Source organism: Gekko japonicus, unplaced genomic scaffold (assembly GCF_001447785.1).
Source record: "Gekko japonicus isolate JY-2015 unplaced genomic scaffold, Gekko_japonicus_V1.1 scaffold760, whole genome shotgun sequence".
Lineage (NCBI taxonomy): Eukaryota > Metazoa > Chordata > Lepidosauria > Squamata > Gekkonidae > Gekko > Gekko japonicus.
The window spans coordinates 522,000-546,477 of NW_015169798.1; the positions used below are offsets into that span (position 1 = coordinate 522,000).

General features: G+C 46.1%; 1 protein-coding gene across 1 annotated transcript in view; it reads right to left on the reverse strand.

Moving 5' to 3' along the window:
- Window positions 1–24,478, reverse strand: part of GABRR1 (gamma-aminobutyric acid (GABA) A receptor, rho 1) — a 70,181-nt gene that overhangs the window by 44,871 nt on the left and 832 nt on the right. The window lies entirely within an intron of this gene.

Below are 24,478 nucleotides of genomic sequence, written 5' to 3' on the forward strand. Positions count from 1 at the left end.
CTCCTTTCCTTCTTTCTTTCCCTCTTTCCTTCCTTCGTTCCTTCTCTCTACTCTCTCTCTCTCTCTTTCCTTCCTTCTTTCCTCCTTCTGCGGCCCAACTCTAGTGAGAAGAGGTTTAAACTTTAAACCCCTTCTTTCTTCGCTTCCCCCCCACCCCCGGGAAGGGAAGGGGAGGCTTTTGAAGATGCCTCCCCCCCTTTTGCTTCCCCTTCTGACATCACTTCCGGTGATGTCAGGGGGCATTACATATGCTAATGAGCTATTATGCTAATAGCCTAGTAGCTCATTAGCATACCATGTGCTAATGAGCTCCTGCAGCTCTTTTTCTACGAAAAGACCCCTGCCAACATCCAACATAAAACTACAGCTAACAACTGATACTAAAATTTCTTCAGAGGAGAGATTACTAGTACATCACTCTGGCATGAGTCTTTTTATCACTCACTCCCCTTCTCTATTCCAAACTGCTCAACAAGCTTCTGTGAGTCTCTCTGGAGCGTGCACCTTCCTTTCTGACCACTGGGGGAGCTGTTGATCCCCATAAAATCTTCAAATGGGCCTTGTCCAGGCTCAGCTTACTGTCCTTCTTGCTTCTGCAAAGATATATATCAATGGTGTTTCTTGGGGAAACACATCGTCCTTATGTATCAGCACATCTTACAGTCTGCTTGATGTAATAAATTAGAGACACACCAAGGTAAAAGTAAATGTTAATAGTTTATTACCAAACAAAAAAGCTGGGGTGGCTCAAGTGATTAAGACACTGAACTGCAGGCTGCGGAAGGTCAGTAGTTCAGCAGTTTGAGACCCGAGTTGCCGCATGACGGAGTGAGCTCCCGTCTCTAGTTCCAGCTCCTGCCAGCCTAGCAGTTCGAAAGCAAGAAACTGCAAGTAGATAAATAGGTACCACTTCGGTGGGAAGGTAACAGCATTCCGTGCACCTTGGTGTTTAGTCATGCCAGCCACATGACCATGGAAACGTCTTCGGACAGCGCTGGCTCTTCGGCTTTGAAACAGAGATGAGCACCGCAACCCTAGAGTCGGACTCGACTGGATTTCGAGCAAGGGAACCTTTACCTTTACCTTTTTACCAAACAAACACAGTGTTCTCCTATCTTCCCAGACTGCTCTCTGAGTTCTACTGCCTGCAGCTCCTGCCTCCTAGCCAGCAGGTCTCCTCTGGAAACTCCCATCCTTTATGCTCTGGGCCAGTAGTAGTGGCAATCCATAGCAGAGCTTGCCTCCTGAGAAGAGAGCACTAGTGAGCCCAGGAAGACAGTGCGGGGGGGGGCCTAACTCAGTTGTGACCCCACTAGCCACCCTGAGGGAGTCTTGTGGGATGAGGTAGATCCTGGAGAGTGGCTGTGAGGAAGGCCAGGGAAAGTCTCTCAAAAGTTGTGTTACCCTGGAGCAGGAGCCTAGTGGGCAGGCTGCCTTGGGCACAAGGTTTCTCAGACCTGGGACGGGCAGACCGTGTTCTGTGCCCTGTGGAGCACACCCATCCAATGCCTGCCACTGCTCACACTGGGTCATCTTTTATGGGGCTGTGACAGTGGCCCGGGGGGGAAGAGCCCCTGCCTGCCATGCAGAGGGTCTCCAGCCCAATCCTGGGCATCTCCAGTTACAACAGCAGGTGTACTGAGACTCTGGAGAGTGGCTGCCACTCTGGGTGGACAATGTGGACATCGGTGGCCCAAGAGTCGGATTCAGTATAAGGCAGTTTCATGAGTTCAATGCAGGTGCTATTTTTGTTAATTTAATAAATTAATAAAATAACCAACGGGTGCTAGGCGATTATGGTGAAGCTTCTATGGCACCCTACAATGGCCCACGTGCTCACCTGAATGCTGATCACAAATAGAATAAATGAATACATAGCTAGAGCAATTACATGGTTAGATACATAGATGAATAATTAGAGATGTAGCTAGAGGGAAGGTTAGCCGCAGTGTTAGATACTGTGAGAGGACAGAATGTAGATCATACAGATAAGGTGTGCACGTTTTACCTGGGCGTCCAAGGCTGCCTTGACTCCTACACCTCAGCAGAAAAAAGGTTGGCCCACTGTGACATTGGGATAAGACCCTGAGGTCCCAATGATACCAGGGGTTAGTGGGAGTCCATGCTGCTATTTCAGTGGCCCGCAGCCAGGGCTCAGGGGTACCAGGTTTATACATTTCTCATTAAGAGACTTTCTTGAGTAGGTGCAGGATGCCTCCAAAAAAGGCAACTCGTCAAGCAAGGGCAGCTGCCATTTCACTGCTGTGGACACAGGGCAGGGGGCCCATTCCACCCAAAAGCACTTCACCACATCCAGGCCTGGGAGGTCAGTGGCCCCAAATCCTGAGGAGCGAGCAGCAGCCGCAGGTGGGAGTGACAACATGCTTCAAGGCCTCACTCAGGCGGTGGAGTGCCTCAGTGAATGGGTGGAGCACCTCAATGAACGGATGGATTAGTCAGACAGCAACCAGCAGCAGAAGCATGCTAGGAAGACTAGAGCCCCTGGGGCCAAACCCCAGGTGGGGAGGCATGGTCAGCGCAGTAGGCACCACCAGGATATGTCCTCACCCTCTGCATCTGAGAGCACCAGTGGCTCAGATGAAGCACACATTAGACGTTGTAGAGCAACGGCAAAAGGGCAAGGGAGGAGTAGAAGGACTGATATGGTGGCCTGCTTGTTTGGGCGGGGGGACTCAGAGACCAAGATGAGTCCTCTTCTGAGGGGGAGGGCTGGCAGCCTGAGGTGGATTATTGGAAAGCGCCAGCCCAGGTGTCAGGGTTGCCTGCTTGGGCCATCCAGCATAGGGTCGAAATGGCACAAGCTACAGGAGGCTCTGGGGTAGTATGGACTAGCCTTGATGCCTCCGATTCCTCTTCCATTTCATCCACGTTTGGGGATGATGAGGACCCTCCTGGCATACACCTTTCAAGAGCAACTAGGGACAAGATACTTGGCGGATTCTATGTGAACGTTTTCACATTACTGAAGCCTGATGGAGCTTGGTTGGTGGGGTATCAGGTGTACATGGGAGTAGTTACGGTGGCTTACCCCAATAGGAGGTGGCATTTGAATAACCACTTCAGCAATGTGCTTAAGGCCAGGACGCTGGCCATGGAGGCAGCAGCTCTGGAATATGATGAGGCTTTTCGCAAGCAGGCGTCTCAGAGTGAGAACACCCGCTGGGATTTGTTGCATAATTAGATACGGCTGCTGCTGATGGGCCCCAACATAAAAGGGAAATTGTATGTGGTCAAATCAGCCAAGTAGGTCACTCGACATGGCTCAGCATGCAAGAAACTCCTTTATGTTCCTTTAAGGATGAATCCGTACATTCAGGTCTCTTTTTGTGGAAAAAGCCTAGCAGGTACTCATTAGCATAATAGGCCACACCCCTGACAATGCAATGCATTAGCATATTAGGCCACACCCCCATGTTACTAGAAGTGTGGTCATCCAGCCACACCCACCTTTATCTTCTTATTCTGTTTACCTTGTTTGTTGTCAAAACAGTTTTGACAAAACCAATAAAAACATTATTTTTAATAAGGTTTCAAATTCCATACTTTTAATAATTAATATTATATTTATTTTAAAAGTAACATTAACATTCCTTCTGAGTAAACATACACAAGACTGGGATGCATGATAGTTCCACCTCAAGGATTTTTAGTTCACAATTTTACATATAGATGAGGAAAGGGAGAGGGAAGGTGTGATAACTATGAAAATCGGTGGCATCCAGATATGTATGTATCTGCTGTTAAGTCGCACTCACAACGGATTTGTGGTGACCCCAGCAAGGGGCTTTCAAGGCACCTGGGAAGCAGTGGTAGTTTGTAATTGCCTTCCTCTGCCTTTGTTGGAGATCTCTGATCCAAGTACTGACCCTGATAAGCTTCTGAGAGATTATAAGATTGGGCTAAACCATACCATTCCACATCCCAGCATCCAGACAGAGAGGGGGGAAAGGATGGAACAAGATGGTGCATTGTGGGATGGGGGTGAGAAAATGACCAACTTGTTTATTTCAGATATTTCTGTCCCATCTATACAAAATCTTGCCTGAACCAATATCTTATGCCCAACAATTATTGGATTGGAATCAATTCCTAAAGGTTCCTGTTGACAAAATAAAATCAAAATGAGTTCATAAAACAGATTGGTGGTGGTGGAGGAAAGTGCTGTCAAGCCACAGCTGACATATGGCAGCCCCCATAGGGCTTTCAGGGCAATAGATGCCCTTGCCTGCCCCTGCCTGGACTTCCATGGTGGTCTCCAACCCTACTTAGCGTCCGAGATCTGATGAGACAGGCTAGCTTTCCTGGGCCATCCAAGTGAGGGCAAAGCAGGGCAGCACAAAATAAATGGTGCAAAGCAAGGTATCTATCACTGGTGCAAATAAATGGTGCAAAGCATGGTATCTATCACTGACCCCATGGGCAGCCGTTATTTGTCTGTTTTTATGCAACTTTTATTTTAAATAATAATAATAATAATAAAGACAATAATAGTGATAATAAACACCAGTTGTTTATCACTCAAAAATGTTCACCAGCACACACACCCCAACTCCAAGCTTCAGTTGTTAAAACACATTTAAAAAATGGGCTATTTGCTTGCTTAAAAAAACCCATGAATTATTTTCAGCAACTATTCCAACCAATGTTCCCTCTAAGTTGTGGAGTCTCGTGAGCAATTATTCTGCTTTGTGAGCTACTGGCATTAAAGCTGTGAGCTGGCGATTTGGCTACTGCATAAATTAGTTGGCTCTGGAGCCATTCTTCCTGAGCTAAGACAAAAATGTGTGAGCCGGAGGCTAAAAAACTGTGAGCTGGCTCACACTAAATCACCTTAGAGGGAACACTGATTCCAACATGAATTGTTTTTTAGCAATCTATTTTTAAGAGGCATAATAAGGAAGAGAGTTCACCAGCACCCTCCCCCCAACCCCAGGCTTCAATGGTTAAAAGACTTCTGAAGAGAGCTCAATCCATCTACCCTGCCCCCCCCCCCAACAAAGGCATTCTGTTGTGTACATGGCAGGGTTTCATACTGTAACATGAAGTTGACCTAGCTAGAAATGTGGTTTACTCTGTACAGTTAACGTCTCCTAAGTGGTGCAGCAGAAAAGCCTCGGTCTTGTCAGTTGATCTAGCATCCTCAAACAACGGAAAAGTAGGAAGAGGGGTAAAACAATGGCCCTTGGAGGACAAAGACGCTTCTCTACCCAGCGCCATGATTACCTGGAGACCCTTCCCTGCTCAGAGGTGAACTGATCACTCGGAGCCTCCAGGGCTACCGGGCTGAGAGGCTGTGTCCTGTGAGTGGGCGACACACAGTCTCCACTTCGGTCGGACTTGAGAGATTTCCCCATCCCCCCCACACCCATAGCAAAGATCTGGCTGTGGAAGCAGGCATACCACTGGCTGCCCAGTCCAGGCTGCAAGGGGAGGGGAAGAGAAAGGAGTTTGTAAGATGCTCTGAGACTCCAAGAGAAGGACGGGATATAAACCCAATCTCTTCTTCTCTTCTATTTTCCTCATACGGGAGTTCCACTTATGATTTCTGAAAGCCAACTTTGTCTCCTAAGAACTGGCTGGGGAAAGGCTTTAATTCCAAATATTTATTTACTCCTCGTGCCCCCTTGCTGGTTTTTTTAATGGCTGGGTGTGCCTCGGCTTCAGGCGCAAGTCCCAGGGGGGCAGCCTTTTGTCTGCGGATGAATGGGAAAATAAACACATGGGTTTTCCCTTTGCCATTAATCACTTTTCGTGCCACGTGCCACGTATATGAATTAGATGTCTTATGAAGCTAATTCCCTTTGTGCCGCCTGCAAAGCACAGCCGAGTCACGGTGGAGGCACACGGACAGCGAGAGCAGCGGAGTTGAAAAGGAAGCCCTGCCGGGTGGATTGTCTTGCCATTCACGAGAGAACCATGTTGTCCCTTTCCTTTCCTGGCACATCGGAAGAACAAACAAGCCCATCATCCCTGGGAAACGCAGCCGGGATGGGCAGCCCAGGACATTTTATTAGTCGCTAACTAACTAGCAGGGAGACAGGAGGGGAGGAGAGAAAAGAGAGGGCTCGCTCTCGGCCGGCTGTGGGGTGGCGTGGTCTTGGCTGCCAAACTTGTTGCTGGGTGGCAGGAACTTCTCACCTCCCAGGAAAGGGCGGGTGGGGGTGCGCAGGCAAGGGGAGGCCCAGCCCGAGAAGCCCCTTTTGTTGGCTAACTTGGCTTGCTGCAGCTTAACCTAACCAACCAACCTTTCCAGCAGGGCGGCCAGGGCGCAGGTTCCAACTTCCTTCCACGTGTTCTCTGAGAGCCGGTGGGAGGCGCAGCGGGTGGCTGAGCCGGCTGATGGGTGTGCCGGTGGCAACTGCAGCACATGTGCTCTGGAGCAGGGCTTTGGCCAGGGGAGGGGTGGGGAGGGGTGGGGCGGGCTCATAAGTCATCCGGAACACTGTTCTAGTGCGTTCCGGCCCAAAAATAGCCCTGCCTACATTACAACAATTAAGGAGTAGGTCCCTACAATTACACCAAAAGTTATCTCCCTGGTCTGTCTAAACTTGGTAACTTTAATAGCATACCATTTTGTTAACAGTCATACTCCTCCCACAGACAGGTAGTTTGGCATCCAGAGAGAAAAGAAGCCCAAACACTCTTCATATAATATCACTCCATGTTATAAAATCTCTTATTTTACCCAAAATGATCTTCTACATGAGAGCTATTCCTATTAGTTTACCCATATCATTGGTTAAAAAATGGCAAAAAAGATCTTAATAGTACTTTTTGACAATATAGGAAGCCAAGAATTAATTTTACAACCATTCGAAATCCACTGAAATCAGGAGGCTTAGCAGTCCCTGGTGTTCAATTATACTATGATGCAATAATATTGACCAATTTTGTTAAACAATATAGGGACACATATTGTGCAGAATAGAAAGGTATTGAAGAATCTAATCTTTTCACAGGAACCTTTCGAGAACACTTACGGAACCAACATATTAAACAATTTTTTTGGAATCATTTGAACCCTTTTTTAAAGGCAACATTTAAGGCCTGGAACAGATACCATAAAGTATTGGCCCCTCCAATTTCCTTACTAACTAATTACACGGGCCAGAGTTGGTTTCAACCTGCTAAGGAAAAAAGCTCATTTATACAATGGAGACATTTGAAATTAACTAGATTAATAGATGTCACTTCACATGGCTATCTTAAAGAAAAGAGTAAATTAGAATATGTGGCTGGCATGACTAAACGCTGAGCCACACGGAACACTGTTACCTTCCCACTGAAGCGGTACCTATTTATCTACTTGCAATTTCTCGCTTTTGAACTGCTAGGTTGGCAGGAGCTGGGGCCAGAGATGGGAGTTCATTCTGTCATGCGGCACACTCAGGTCTCGAACTGCTGAACTACAGATCTTCTGGTCTGCAGCTCAGCGTCTTAACCTCTAAGCCACTGCGACACCCTGTATTTTATTTACTTGACTACTACTTTGTAATTTTCAAACTGTTATACTCACATATGTAATCTTTTATGGTTAAATGCTCAATAAAAATTATTTTAAAAAATATACTATCACTCCAAATATCATACATTCAACATGCTGCCTGGCTCAGAAATGACCCCAAAAGGGATACCAGTCAGAAGATTAGCCTGGAAAAATATTTGGAAGTGAGGTCTAACATCCTCCCTGCACCCTGAGGAGATGAAGTAAAGGACAAATGGTTTCCCATGAAAACATGTCACATCACCTTGATTTAATCTCATCCTTGTTTCCTCCTGACCAGATTACCCCAATTTAGCAGCAACTAACAACCCTGATAGCTTTCCCGTTCCTAAATCAAACAGTCATCACAGAAAATTTACAGCTAGAATGCAGGAGCCATCAAAGGTTCACCCAAATCTTTCTGGGTTTTTTGGAGCAGTCATTCAGCATAGTCCCAGGAAATAATGTTCCTATAAAGGTAAGCACTCAGCTCCATAGCTGTGTGTGTGTGTCCTCCAGCATACACCCCCATCTTTGCTCCATGCAACGCAGGCCGTTTCACAACAGGCCTTATCCACAGACTTCTCTCATCTACATGGGTAAATATAATCTCTCTGAAACTCTCTGTCTCCTGGCTCCTCCCTTTATTTTCCTCTTAGCTAGTTCGTATGCTTTCAGCGTGCTTTGTGTGCATGTTTTGTCCTTTTATTATTTCTCAGTAAAAACACTTTCAGTTGAACATGTGACTGGTTTATTTTGAGAGTTCTCTAAGGGAAAGATCCTGGTATACATTGGTGGAGATCCCTAAATTACCCCCCTTGTGTGTCTATACCAGTTTGGTGTAGTGGTTAAGTGTGCGGACTCTAATCTGGGAGAACCGGGTTTGATTCCCCACTCCTCCACTTGCACCTGCTGATGTGACCTTGGGTCAGTCACAAGCTCTGGCACAGCTGTACCTGAAAGAGCAGTTTGTGTCAGAGTTCTCTCAGCCCCACCCACCTCACAGGGTGTCTGTTGTGGGGAGGGGAAGGGAAAGGAGTTTGTAAGCTGCTCTGAGACTCCAAGTGACGGGCGGGGTATAAATCCAATCTCCTCCTCTTCTTCTTCTTCTTCTTCTCCTTCTCCTCCTTCTCCTCCTCCTTCTCCTCCTTCTCCTCCTCCTCCTCCTCCTCCATTAAGCTAATTTCCATCACTAATTAGGAGACTACCAATTTGGGTTACACTTTTTTCAACTGTACCTAGGGTTGCCACCTCCAGGTTGGGAATAACTGGAGATTTTGGGGGTGGAACCTGAGGAGGGTGGGTTTTGGGGAAAGGAGGGACTTTAATGGGGTACAGTGCCATAGAATCCACCTTACAAAGAAGCCATTTTCTCCAGGGTAACTTATCTCTGTCGCTTGGAGATCAGTTGTAATCCCAGCTACCACCTTGATGTTGGCAACCGAAGTCTGTACCCCTCTGATCCCATACAATGGGACTGTAGTTCTTGAAGCAGACCTGGAAGTTCCTGAGCCTTTTTATTAAAGTGCAGTTTTTGTTGTTGTTTCCCACAGTTGTAACTGAGTTTCCCAAAAGCAGCACACTGTTTACAGCCATGCCGCATGGCACAGCTTCTGCACACTTTTCACACCTCTGCATCCACCCCCGGGTGCTTCCCTAAATGGTTGCTGTACTTTCTGCTGTCTGTATTCCTGCCTGCTTATTTCATGGACAGTCTCTTCAGCAGGCTTCAGTTCTTTTGCTTGTGCCTTCACCACTTCTGCTGCTTTACAAATCTTAAAAAGAGGTTTTCAAGGGTGATATCCTCTTCCTGTAACAGTTTTTCCCTTATTGCATTCTCCCTAATGCCACATATAATGCTGTCGCTGATCAGGGAGTCTGATAATGTCTCCAAAAGCACAGGTCTTGCACAGGGTTTGGGGGGGAGTTGTTTTGTTTTTTAGCTCTGTGGAATATTGGTCTATACTTTAAATCATTTACTGCATGCACATAAAGACTCTATGCCTTTCAAATGTCTCAGTCTTTGGGGGCATACAATACTATTCCAATTTTTGCATCATTACACTGAACTTTATCTGTTCTCCTTCTGCAAACTACTTCTCCTACCATATGCAACAATATGGATGATTTTGCTTTGTCTGGTTTTTCCTCCAGCCCTCATGGCAGCTAGATAGCATTCGAATCTTTGCCATAATTTCCTCCAATTTTCTGCAACATTGCTAGACATCTGCAGGCTGGATAGCAGTTGCAAAAATATTGGCTGTGAGGCTTTTGCGAGCTTCTTTGCAGATAAAGTCTTGGCGCTTCGCCATGTCCTCCCTGCCACAATTGAGCCAGTGAGTGAACTCGAGGCCCCTTGCACGTCTTCGGTACCGGGTTTAGAGTGTTTCAATCCACTCAGTCTGGACAAAGTTGACAGATTGCTTGTATCTGTATGCCCAACCACATGTGACCTTGATCCATGCCCCTCCTGGCTCATTAAAGCGGGACACGAGGCACACTACGGGAGATTATCAACAAGTCCCTCTTGGAGGGGCAGTTCCCGAGTGCGCTCAAGAAGGCGATAGTCCACCCTCTCTTTAAAAAAACCATCTCTGAACCCAGCTGAATTGGCTAACTATCGGCCGGTGTCCAATTTGCCCTATTTGGGCAAACTTATTGAGAGGGTGGTGGCACTACAGCTACAGAGCTTTCTGGAGGACGCTTCAGTCTTAGATCCCTTCCAGTCCAGTTTTCGCCCTGGTCATGGGACTGAGACGGCTTTGGTCGCCCTGACTGACAATCTCCGACGGCATCTGGATTGAGGAGGTGTGGCAGCACTGTTGTTGTTAGATCTGTAGGCCGCGTTTGATACGGTCGATCATCAGCTGCTGACCCACCGCCTCGCCGACGTGGGGATTCAGGGGCTTGCCCTTCAATGGTTTGCCTGTTTCCTACAAGATCGGGGACAAAGGGTGGCTGTTGGGGACCGGCGATCCCATAGGTACCCCCTTGATTGCGGGGTGCCTCAAGGCGCTGTGTTGTCCCCGATGCTATTTAACAAATATATGCGCCCCCTTGCCCAGATTGCCCAGAGTTATGGGCTTGGGTGCCATCAGTATGCAGATGACACCCAGCTCTATCTGATGCTGGGTGGCCGGTCGGACTCGAGTCCCGATGACCTTCATCAGGGATTGGAGGCCGTGGCTGGTTGGCTCTGGCTGAGCCGATTGAAACTAAACCTGGCGAACACAGAGGTCCTGGGCCTGAGTCGGACTGGTGTGGGGCTAGGGCTCCCTCTCCTGACCTTCGACGGGGTGCCTTTGGTACCAGCGTCTGGGGTTAGGAGCTTGGGGGTGCTCCTGGACTCCACATTGACAATGGAGGCCCAGGTGGCCTAGGAGGGACCATATTCAGCCTGTGTTGAAAGCGCTGCACTGGCTGCCGATAGCGTACCGGATCCGCTTCAAAGTGCTGGTTATTACCTATAAAGCCCTATATGGCCAGGGGCCAGCCTACCTGAGGGACCGCCTTGCCCCACATGTTCCCCCAAGAGCACTACGGTCGGGGCCCCAAAATTTATTGGTCATCCCGGGCCCTAAGGATGCCAAACTAACTGTGACCAGGGCCAGGGCTTTTTCGGTGGCGGCTCTTACCTGCTGGAACGAGCTCCCGGGGGAGATCCAGGCCCTGCGGGACCTTGTGCAGTTCCCACACATTGAAAATACATAGTTACCACATCCTGGAACATCCACAGTCCAGGATAGTCAAAGGGATTTTGAATGGAAATCCCATTTTTGCACACCCATGTGCTCCAAGTCACAAAGCAGGTCTTTGTTTTCCAAGAGACAGCATTTCAAGTGCAATAAAACAGACAATGACAGGGGAGAGAGCAAGAGCAAGAGAGCTCACTCCCATAGGGATCAAACAATTATACCCCAATTCCAGTCACAAATTAGACGTGGCCATCAGCCAATTGCGAGTGGGCATGGGTGTGCCCAATTGTTGGTTGCCATGGTTGCTAACATCAGATTTCTGGGATTGGCTGGAAGTTTGGAGACCCTGCCTGCAGTCAGCTGACCCAAACTCCAGCTATTTCATTGTGGTACATGACTGGTCACAAGTGGGCCAGAGTGTGGAGCCATGAGGTCTGGCTTTTGGCATGAAAGTGTGAAAGAATGTGGGTTTATGGCATGGCTATTGAGGCCATGTTGCCTCACCATTTGGCTTGCAACAGGAAACAAGACACAGCATGTTATCAATAGACATCACAGGAGAAGGCATGGGAATATAGAAGCAATATTTCTATACAGCATCTCACTTCTGTGACCACATAATAAGTTAGGGTTCAATCATATGAGGGACACACCGAAGTAACAGTAAATGTAATAGTTTAGGGCCAAACAAACACAGTGTTTTCCAAGCTTCCGTGACTGCTCTCTGGGTCCTACCGCCTGCAGCACCTCCCTCCAAGCCAGCAGGGATCCTTTGGAAACTCCCATTCTGTATGTTCCTATAAGGATGTGTCTCCAAATTACAATAGTCACTACAGGTGCTGGAAAGGTAATGAGGCCCTATCACAGAAACTGTCCAGTGCAGTGGTGGTGGGTACAGAATAGGCAGCAACGGGGGCTTGCCCTGACCCAATGGGAGTAATCAGCATAACACTACCCACCCAAAGTGAGTCCTGCTGATCCTCTAGAAGCAGAACTTACATAGGTCTATTATAATATTTTTAGTGTCTATTTTACTTTTCTTAATATTTGGAAGCCACACAGCATCAACAAACATTTGATTAATCATTTGAACAATGTCAAGGTTTCTCTCTCCCTCCACTCCAACACACACACACACTAATTACTGGGAAAAGTAGAGAAACAAGTAAAATTCAAACATTGGGGGGAGGGGGGGGACAAAGAACTACGTACTGACAAGTCTCTATGGGAGTTAAAAGTGGAGAATGGCCTTGGGCTGAATTCAGGAGGGAGAAGCATTCCCTCATGCATCCCCCCCCCCGTCAGTTTTTTTTTGGGGGGGTAAGGAAGGGAGGGAATCCTCCTAAGTCAGCATTCTTGGGGGAAGCTGGCAAGGTAAGATCTGGGGGGGAAGAAATGAGGGGAGGCAGCAAAATAAAAATAGAGATGAAGAGGTGGGAGAGCTGAAGGGGTTCATTGATACCAAGTCCAGGTCAGGGTGGACATGGATGGGAGACAGCCCCAGCCAAGCTCCAGGACACTTACTCCAGAGGAAGCATGCAGAGGGTGGCAGTCCCAGGAGAGGAAGATGTGGAGGAGGCACCAGTCCTCTCGTGGAGGTCACTGCCCTTACCCTTGGGAGGGAAGGACACAAGGGAGGCCTTGCCGAGAGTGGCCCCCAACCAGGCTGCAAATGTCAGAAAGGGAGAAGGGGAGTCAGGTCGAAAGGGGGAGCTTTTGGAGGATGGAAGAGAGGAGGGAGGGCAGAGGAGGTGGTGGCACAACGGCTTCGCATCAGGAATTCTCATGTCTTTTTTAAAAAGTCTTTGATGGGGATTCTGGGGTCTGTTTGGCATGTGGCTAGCCAAAGAGCAACGTGGGAGTGTGCACCTTTTAAAAAAAATGTTTTAAAAAGAATTTAAAAAGCATTTTCAGAATAAAATTTTGTGGGGCTGTGCCTTTAAGGAAGGGGCCCCACCGTAGCTACGGACCAACTCTGCATTGTACCCCACTGAGGTTCATGTCTTCCCCAGGCTCCATCCCCAAATCTCCAGAAGTTTCCTAACCTCAGACTGACAACTGTACCCCCTCACTCCCCATCAGTGGTTAAGGGGGACCTGGCAACCCTAAGTAATACCAGGAGCCATAGCGAGAGAGAAATCGTCACAAGATTCTAATTGCTTTTGCCAGAGAAAGAAGAGAAAGGACAGTTAAATCAAAACTCAGTCTTCAAGAAGAAAACAAGTTTTCACTTTGTATTATTCTAACAACAATGTGAAAGACAAGAAACTAAGATGACAGAAGTTTATTAGAGATGACAGCTGCTAGAAGCATTGCAGTAGATAAATGCAGTGTGATGAGAGATAATAAAAAGAGGTAAAAATAGACAGAATCTGGGTCATACTGGGATTCTAGTAGCAGTCCAGGGATGCAGCGGGTCTGCTTTCTGCTAGTGAGACTCTCTCTTTCTCCCCCCCCCCTTGTTTGCCAGTCTATGTATGTAAAATACCATTATCATTTTCAGAAGCCCATTTAGTTATTTTCTTTGCTTCCAACTTGCACTTAGGGTGCATCCAAAAGCCAGATGATTCCCATAGCTGGAAAGGAGCTCCAGCACTGAACATCCAACCACTGCTTTGCCTGGTCATGTATATGTCAATGCCCCCTCTGGATGCCAGTAGAGGATGTGAGCCTCTTTATGATTCTGGGTATTCTGCTGTAAAAAATAATAGGCTAGGAAAATGGGTACCCTGTAAGCAACACCTGCTGTCATTCAACCTGATAATATGCTAAATGTTCATAGGCCATTTTGGGGAGGTTGCAGACTAAGAGGTATTATCCTGTGTTCCCTCATGAAGAAAAGACAGGCCAATCCAGAGAACTCTGGTCACAAATAAGAAAGAGGAGGAGATTGGATTTATACCCTGCCCTTCACTTGGAGACTCAGAGTGGCTTACAAACTCTTTTACCTCCCCCTCCCCACAACAGACACCCTGTGAGGTAGGTGGGGCTGAGAGAGCTTTTTCCAGAACTGCTCTTTCAAGAATAGCTCTGACAGAACTATGGCTTGCCCAAGGTCATCCAGCAGCTGCATGTGGAGGAGTGGGGAATCAAACCCGGTTCCCCAAGATTAGAGTCCAGGCCCTTAACCACTACACCTAATTGGCTCTCTCTATAAGGCCTTATATAGGTCCCTTCTGCATTTGCCTGCCACTCCGGATTTTCTCAGTGTTCGAATTGAGGCAATTTAAGTCCTCGGCAAAACAGCATCCAAATAACCTGGGGCAACAGCAGGCTGAAACTGGGCTGACCACTGAAGGGAGGTAATGTAATGCAAAATGGGGGAAAAAACTGGAATAAAAAGGAGATTGAAGTCGATTTTAGTGCAGAATGGGGGGGGGGACAGGAAGGTTGAATTCAATTTTAGTGCAAAAGTGCTTGGAGGACATCGCAATGAACATGGATTAAAAGGAGAGTACCGAAAGTAAAGCAAGGGGTCCAATTTAAAGAGCAAAAGGGAAATATGGACAGGAGGTGATGGATCTCTCGTCCCCTCCACACCCCTATAGCTTAATTTCTCACGGTCTCGTATTCTCAGATACTGAGAGAGAGTTCAGCTGTATGGTGATTTTGCCCTGTTCCCTCACTTATATACCGGATTTTCCCTTTGTTCTTTCTTTTTCTGCTGAGCAGCACCTATATCTATTTTCTTCTAATTTGTTGGTCTATGGCTGTCCCACCCTGTCATGTTATTATATATTTTGATACTGGCCCAGCCCAGGGATTTGAGAGATGAGACAAAATCACCTCCTAATATTCTACTCCTATAATGGCACATGAAAGGCTTTTGAAAGTTCAGAAATAAAATTTTCACTGGGCAGGGATTACTTCTCTTGACTAGAAGCTCTGTCCCTTTTCAGCTTGAATAGGGATCTTCTGTGATCCTCTCATTCCTCTTACCTTCTTCCCAGTCCTCAGTCAGTACTAAACTGTTATTCATCTGGCAGTTCCCAACTGTCAGTTCTTACCTGACGCTCCCCACAGATTTGAGCAGCTTGTCAATCAAGGGTTCTCAGACATTTTAAGGCATTAACCCTTGACAGTCCATCACAAGTTGAAAGACAAGTTCTGGGGGGCAGCCTGTGGAGAGGGTTCTGTACTCATCACTGAGACCCAAGGTAGATTTCACAATGTAAACCAATGCAATCAGTAAGATTAGACATCTAATAAGCAATGTGATAGAACTTGAAATCTGAAAAAAGCTAAGTATTAAATATGATGTTAAGAAATGCATAAAATGGTATTACATAGGTAGAAAGTAAGGCAGTGAGAGCAAAATAATACATAGAGCAACAAATAATACATATTATACACAGTACTACAGTTCACAATCCAGTTCCCTTTATTAAGCACCTTCCTGAATTATGTAGTTCCAGTGATTTTAATGGGCTGGAAAGTTCCTAGATACATGGCCAGCAGCAGCACTACCCATGACTCCTTCCCTGCTCTTGTAATGTTTACATCCAGGTACCACATGGGCTGGGCCAGGATCATTTAAACAGTACTTTAGTTCCAAATTATCACACAACCAGGACAGAGGGCAATTATGAGGTGGTAAGGCAGGGGTGACTGCAGCCATGAAATTAAAAGACGCCTGCTCCTTGGGAGGAAAGCAATGGCAAACCTAGACAATGTAATAAAAAGTAGAGATATCACCCTGCCAACAAAAGTCCGTATGGTCAAAGCAATGGTATTCCCAGTAGTAATGTATGTCTGCAAGAGTTGGACTATAAGAAAGGCCGAGTGCCAAAGAATAGATGCTTTCAAATTATGGTGCTGGAGAAGACTCTTGAGCGTACCCTGGACTTCAAGAAGATCAAATCAGTCAATCCTAAAAGAAATCAACCCTGACTGTTCCCTGGAAGGTCAGATACTGAAGCTGAATCTTAAATACTTTGGCCACCAAATGAGAAGGGAGCACTCACTGGAGAAGACCCTGATGCTGGGAAAGACTGAAGGTCAAAGAAGAAGGGGACGGCAAAGGATGAGATGGTTAGACAGTGTTAACGATGCAACGAACATGAAATTAAGCAAACTCCGAAGCACTACGGAAGACAGGAGGACCTGGCGTGATGTTGTCCATGGAGTCACAAAGAGTTGGACTCGACTGTGCGACTGAACAGCAACAACAAGGCAGGAGTGGGCTGATATTTTGACTTGTGGGCCACATATGGAACTTTGTCCATTTTTTAGGGCTCCAGGTTAGATGCTGCTTCCCACAGTGGCAGATTGCTGACTTTGGAAACATGAAGGGCTAGGCCTGTTGTCTAGCTCAGACCTCTTACCTGAGACATAAGAAGAGTCCTGCTGGATCAGACCAGTGGACCATCTAGTCCAGCATCCTGTCTCTGAACATGAAGTTTCCGTTTAGTACCCATGGCTAGTAGCCAGTGATTGGCATATCCTCCATTAATCTATCTAATCCCCTTTTAAAGCTGTCTGTGCCTGTGGCCATCACTGCATCCTGTGGCAGTGAATTCCATATTTTAATCACTCATGTAAATAAGTATTTCCTTTTGTCTGTGCTGAACCTACTGTCCGTCAGCTTCACTAGATGCCCTTGAGTTCTAGTATTTTGGGAGAAGGAGAAAAAACTTCTCTTTGTCAACTCTCTCCACCTCATGCATACTTTTTATAAACAGTTCTTTCCTTCCTCTTTCTTCCGTCAGCACTGCTCCATTGATGAAAGGAAGGGCAATTTCGCTCACTTCCCCCTCTTCAGTGCAGCCCACCAATTTGTGTATCTATTATTCCTACTGATGCGCCTGAAAAAAATGTTCAGCCGCTTGAAGGCCAGATAAAAAACTTCCGCGGCTGGATTTGCTCCTCCCCCCAGTTAATGTTCTGTCCATCTTTGTGTTAAGAAACCATGACATGGGCCTTTTTTGTGTTTTCTGGTCCTAAATGTTCTTGGAGTGGTTTGAGAAAAAGCCATGAGGTAATGACTTCTATGCCAATACCACAACCTTAGTTGTGACAACCTTTTGCTGGATTATGTTTAGGAAAAATGGATATATATTCACGCAGAAATCAGTAGATATTGTTCATGTATTTAAAAGAAAAGGCCTTAGCAATGCAAGACTCTAGGGCAATATTATCTTTGCAGTGAAAGAAAGCCACTTTTTAAAACCAGTACCAGTATTTGGGTTCAGAAAAATAAATCATTTCAGGTCTTACAAAAAGATGCATCAGCTAGGATTGCTTGTTTTACCATGCTGAAAAGTGGGGGACTTGTACCTGTGGAGTGAGCATTTGGTTCACATTGGACCCTGGCTACAAGCACCATGAGAGGAAGCCTTCACACTTCAAAAGGAACAAAAAGGCTGTGAGAAAAGAGAGCTGTTTCACTACCCCTTCACACCATTCAACAACACTGCCAATAAACAAGATATAAAGGTAAAGGTTCCCTTGCTCGAAAGCCAGTCGAATCCGACTCTAGGGTTGCGGTGCTCATCTCCGTTTCCAAGCTGAAGAGCCAGCGCTGTCCGAAGACTTTTCCGTGGTCATGTGGCCAGCATGACTAAACACCAAGGCGCATGGAACGCTGCTACCTTCCCACTGAAGCAGTACCTATTTATCTACTTGCAATTTCTTGCTTTCGAACTGCTAGGTTGGCAGGAGCTGGAACTATAGATGGGAGCTCACTCCATCATGCGGCACACTCGGGTCTCGCACTGCTGAACTACCGACCTTCCACAGCCTTCAGTTCAACGTCTTAACCACTTGAGCCACCGCAGCTCCTTTAAAGGCCACTTATTTACTGGTTACCATAACAATGGAAAATGTTCCATAGTCACAGACTGGAACACAAAAGGAATATCGCTTAAGAACTAGCATTTTATTAACAGCTGCCTATGTCCCTGAGGGTCCTGCTTGTTGCTCTGAGCACCATATATTCAAACTAACCAAAAATAATACAGGTGAATACAGAAACCCTTTGTGGGTTTCTTGAGTCAGAAAAAGGTGGATAACCCCTGTCCAAGGAATGCACAGTTTCTTCTAGAAACCAGAAGTAGAACTGGAAAAGGCATGAGAGAAAACTTTGGTGCAAAACAGTATTTGATGGTGTTGCTTGTTTACTTAAAAAATATGGAGAAAATAAAAGGGCCACACATTGCAAAAAGATAAAAAATAAGCCCAAGGCCATGCTAGTAAATTGAAAATATATTTTATTACTCAGCTAAAAAGTCCCTACATGTTTTGCCAACAGGCTTCTTTAGGGGAATCGGTTAGTCTTGTTAGGGTTGCCAGGTCTCCCCTTGCAACCAGCAGGAGATGGGGAGGTAGGGTTGCCAACTCCAGGTTGGGAAACTCCTAGAAATCTGGAGGTGGAGCCTCCAAGGCAACCATTTTCTCCAGGGGAACTGATCTCTGTAGTCTGGAGATGAACTGTAATTCTAGGGGATCCCCAGTTCCCCTCAGGAGGGTGGCATCCCTAACTTGTACTCTTGCTGAAGCAACATTGAAAGACTTAGGCTGATTTCACACTAGAGCTGCCTCGATGTTGCGCTGCCATTTGCCCCGATACTATTGGTTAATTTTACACCCGAAGCTGTGGGGCTGCATTTTGACTCGCGGCTTCGCCTGATTTCCCCCGCAGTTTCGTGATCCTGTTTTTTGAGGATCACAAAACTGCGGAGGAAATCGGGCAAAGCCGTGGGTCAAATGCAGCCCCGCGGCTTCGGGTGTGAAATTGACCAATAGTATCAGGCAAACGGCGGCGCAACATCGAGGCAGCTCTAGTGCGAAATCAGCCTAACAGTCTACTGAAGAAGCCTGTTGGTGAAATGCATAGGAAATTTTTAGCTGAGTAATAAAAAATATTTTAACTTTACTTGCACCATTGGCCTTGGCCTAATTTTTAATCTTCTTAAAAATCACTTTTAAAAAAGAAAAGAAGGCAAAGCCACAAATAAACTGGGTTGATGTGCATGCTACTATGATAATTTATTTTAAAGTGTAACGTTAAAAGAAAACTAGAAGCTAAGTAATGATGCAGCATGTACCTTCTACATCAGAATTTTAAAAAAGCTATCGATTTTTAATACCCTAGAGAGCACTACGGTCGGGGTCTCAAAATCGGTTGACCCTCCCTGGCCCGAGGAAGGCCAAGCTAGCCATCACCAGGGCCGGAGCCTTTTCAGTGGCGGCCCCTACCTGGTGGAACGAGCTCCCTACGGGACCTTTTGCAGTTCTGCAGGGCCTGTAAGACGGAGCTCTTCCACTAGGCATTTAAGTAGGGGCCGCCACTGCCGTTGTTACAGGCTCCTACGGTAGGCCGTTACAGCAGGACTGACCCGTGGTGTTAACATCAAACTGATTATGAGCAGGGACAGAGTGGAACATCTGGACAGTCGAAATTTACTTCTGTAATGTACCGTCTAGATTAATTTAATCAGCCGCCAGCACTTTGTATTTTAATGTTTTATTGTTTGATCTAATATTGTGTATTTTAATGTATTTATGTTTTTATGGAAGCCGCCCTGAGCCCACTTTCGGGGAGGGCGGGGTATAAGTTTAATAAATAAATAAATAAATAAATAAATAAATTCCCACCACACAGGGCCGGCCCATCATTGACAAAATGTAGGCAGTTGCCTATGGGTACCAGCTTGACCAGGGCGCACTCTGGCCTGCCTGCCACCCCGCCTTTCCCTCCCACAAAATCTAACCAAGCGAGAGCTAGGCGCAAACGTCAAGCTGCTATTCCTACGGTGCAGTGGCGGGTCTTCCAGCGAGGAAGTTGGCAGCTGAGGAGGGTTGTGAGGAAAGAGCGCAGGGCCATGTGGGGGCACACAAAGTCCACAGGGGCTGTCCTCAGAGGCTCATCAGGGCTGGGAAAGGAGAGACCCCCGCAGGGCGCACCTCCCCGGACCAGCCGGGTCAGTTTCGATCCCAATTCTGGTCAATCTCCTCCTTTGGCTGAGCCGCACAGCCCAGCAACATTAGTCAGTTTCACTAATCTTTAAAAGCCTCCCATTTTGCCCTCGTCCTGACATGGGAAATGGGGACAGAAGTTTGGGATGGGTTGAGGTCTCAGGGTCTGTTTCAGGCCTCTGGGGATGTGGGGAGGGGAGGCGCGCACGTGGGAACATTCCTGCGGGGTGGAGGAAAGGGGCCTGGTGGCCTGCTGGGCCACACATCATGCGCGGCTGCCTCTCCCTTCCCAGCAGCCACCCCGGGCGGGCGGAACTTGCTCTGACCGCGCTCCTACTCCGGAGCCGTCATTCAAGTGGCCCCATCCCGCAGTTCCAGCCAGGTGGGACTGCAGCAGGAGCGCCCCTGCCCCCGCCTTTGCCATGCCCCTGAAACCAGACCGCTGGCGCTCACTGAGGGGGTGGGGGTGCCAGAAAATTGGTGGGCGCCCGTGGGGCGCCAGAAGGGGGAGGCGCCTAATGTGCAAAAAAACCTAGGGCCAGCCCTGCAACCACATCAACTCAATTTGTATAGCCAGACAAGTGGCATGAGCCTACCAGGGTTGCCAATTCCAGGTGAGGAAGTTTCTGGAGACTTGGGGGTGGAGCCTTGGGAGAGTGGGTTTTAGGAGGGACCTCAGTGGGGTGTAGTGACATAAAGTCCACCGTCCAAAGCAGTAATTTTCTCCAGGGGAACTGATTTCTGTAGTCTGGTAGTTGTAATTCCAGGAGATCTCTGGAACCCACATGGAAGCTGGCAACCCCACCCTACACTAATATTTTCCCTGACCATGGCAGGGTCACTGAAGCTATCTCTTCAATGAAAAGAAAGAAGGCCATGAACAACAGTGTTAGATAGCATATTTTTCTTAGCAGGTGGATTTCATAATAAAAACCTGAACCAGAACTTATGAAGATAAGGTTTTTAAAAATGAGTTCTTTTAATCCGCTCATCCCCCATTAATGGTTGGTGTTACGCTTGTATTTAGACTTAGTCTGGATCTGGCCAAGTAGTTGTCTTCACATTTTGTTCTGTTGTACAAACTTGCTAAAATTAGTGCCAGACTGTTATGTACCATCCTCATTTCCATCCAACAGAAAATGGGATAAAATTGTGTCTGGTATAAGTGGCAATCCACAATCATCATACAATCTGAAATGATAAAATATCTTTAGGGTCTCTCTTTCATAAATGAACTCAGTTTGAGGATGTGCAAACAAAGACACACCAAAAGCTTTAGAAGTGTAATTTTCCCCCCATGAGCAGTGATACCTCAAGTGTGATAGGACTGAAAAACTGAATGACTTCCACTAGCATGAATGAAGGTATTATGGAGAGTGAACCTCTCCTATTTGGTTTTGTTTTTAAAAGACCAAATTCTGGTACAGGCAGTTCTTCCTAAGAAAATGAAAGTGGTTTTATTGCATCATAGAGGTCTGGGCCATTTTGTCCCCAGATCTACCATCACTAAGCATTTTGATCAGTGTTTTTCCAATACATGATAAAAATTTCCTCGTCTGATCTTAGGCTTTCAGTGTGCAGTCAGACGTGCATTTTAATCTGCTGTTGCCCTCTAATTGATCCAGAGAATTTTGGAACACAGAACACTGATCAGACTCACCCCTTTAAGCACTCTTCAAAGCCCTTTTACCCCATTATTGAGTGATCAGATGCATATCATACTGGGCAAATAAATGTTGCCATCGGCCCTTTTTAAAAATAGTTTCTCCATTGAGCATGCCCACAAGGGCTGCTATGCCTCCTGGGATATGTAGTTCATGGAGCTGCCAGCCATTTTTTAAAAAGTTTGTCCTCCAGGCATGTGCACAAGTGCTGATCAGCCTGCTGGGGCATGTAGTCCAGTTTGAAACCAGCTCAGCCCAGAGGGACTGGACTTTCACAAGTATCAAATAAACATGGAGTAAAGGGGGGGGAATGGTACACAGACGTCTGGGGCATGACAGACAGATGTTGCTGTGTGAGTGTGCATTTTAAATCTGCAAGGGAACAGCAACTGCAATGGATTAAACTGCATGTCTGATCACAGCCTCAGTCTCTGCATCTCATTGCTTTTTCTTGTCAGAATACCATTGTTTCACAAAAGAATATTCCTTTATCTCAGGAAAGGATAATGCAGCCAATAGCCGCCGCCCCCGAGCCAAAACCTAGAGAGCCAGTGTGGTGAAGTAGTAAATCCCCACTCATGCCTGAGAAACTTGCTGGGTGACTTTGGCCCAGTTACACACTCTCAGCCTAACCTACCTCACAGAGTTGTTGTGAGGATAAAATGGAAGAGAGGAGAATGATATAAGCCATTTTGGGTCCCCATTGGGGTGAAAGGTGAGATATAAATAAAGTAAATGAATAAATATTCCAAACCATAGCAGACCATTCCTGTCCTTAGCTTTCATAGTGATATCACTTAAAATCAGATAATTCTACAGGCTGCATAACTTGTGACCTATCCTACAGCCTGGCAGGTATATGACAGCCCTCCTCTTCTTTGCAATCCCAAGCAGGTAGCAAAATCAGGACACACACTGAACCCCTGGTTGGCTGAATTTGGCTTGAGAGATCACAAGTATGAAAGCCAGCTGTACGACCTTATGTTCTTCTGTGGGCTCTTCAGCCTTATGTCCTAAGGAGGGCGATGATCACTGGCTGCTATTTGAAGCAGTTAATTATTCCATATTTTCAGGCTGTTCTAATGTGGTACTGTTCCCAATACAGAATTATTTAGGATCTGAGAAAACCATAGTGTTGGGGTAAGCAACCATTTCGCTCAGGCCAGATCACCTGAACCCAGGTCGTAGTCTGACACTGCAACTATTACACCACACTGGCAATAATTGCTAATTCCTCAGAAAATAATTTTAAACAGAAATTAACATGAATACAGTTGTCAGCACACCCGACGCCTTGAATTATTTACATGGCATGAACCTGAATGTGTATTTTCAGGATTTTAAATGAGTAATGAACCCATTCTTTAGTAACTATTGCAAATGTGTCTCATTTGTGCATCTTTCTAACGTGAGGCCCTGGAACCATTTTATTTGTGTTATGGAACAAATATAACACAATAGTACACCTGCTGATATCACTACTGAGTGCATTTCATGATTTATAAAGTGGATTTGGAATTCTCAGCCCTTGATATTGTCACTTGTGTGCGTGTCCCCCCCCCCCCCGTCCTGAATCTATTGCCCCTGCTAAATCAATGGAAGAACTAAAAACTATGCTATGAAGGGTTTTGATTTTTTGTTTTTGGTATTATTTAAGTCTAGATAATTTAAGTAGCCTGTACTAATAAATTAGTTTTTAATTAAATAAGGTAACTAAGGTACTAATCTTAAACTGGTCTACTCAGAATGAAGCCTTGTTTTATTCAGTGGGGCTTACTCCCAGGAAAGTGTTCTTTGGATTGCTGCCTAAGAGTCTAATGGCTATTTATGAAAATTACAGCGTCACCATCTATGATATAAACTGCACAAACACGTAGTCTGCTCAGCACATTAATACCTTTGGCTGGGTGACGTTGATAGTGAACCCATAAAAAATATGAACTATCAGTATTCCTCTGACTCTCCCCAGAGTCCAATCCTGTATACGCTATGCATATACTTGTGAATAAGTCTCTGTGAACTGACTAGGATTTACTTTGGGGTAAACATGCGCAGGATTGTTTTGTAAGAATATAACTGGTGTCCAGTAGCCCTTTAAAAACTAACAGACTTTATTCCAGCATAAACTTTGAAGAGTCAGAGCTAACTTCATTGGATGCATGTATTTGCCTAATATTGTGCACTTCCTGCATCTGATGAAGTGATCTCTAACTTGCAAAAGTTTATCCAGAAAAAATTCTTAAAGCACAGCTTTGCAGAAATAACCAGATCATGAAGCGATAGGTGATTGGTAGTGCTGCAGTCTTCTGCCATTACTCCAGTCCAAACCCATTGGTTTCAGTGGGCTTAGGGAGTCTGCATAGGATTGCAGTCTTGGGCTGGAATTCTGCATAACATACACTTGCTAGGAAGTAAGACCTATTATTGAGTTCAATATGACATATCTGAGTAAGCATACTTAGAACTGCACTGAACATATCCCTTTCTCCTCTCAAGTCCCACCATAGTTTGTAGTCTGTTCTGATTCCCCCAAAAAAACTTTATGCCAATACAAAAAAATACCAATAATGATAATAGCCATGTATATGGAAAAGAGAATGGATAATTTTCATGGTGATTTGACACAACAGACCTCTTCATGTTGTGGAGGGCACCTGCCAGAAATATGAAACTGGAAAAAAATAGTTTGCTATCTATCC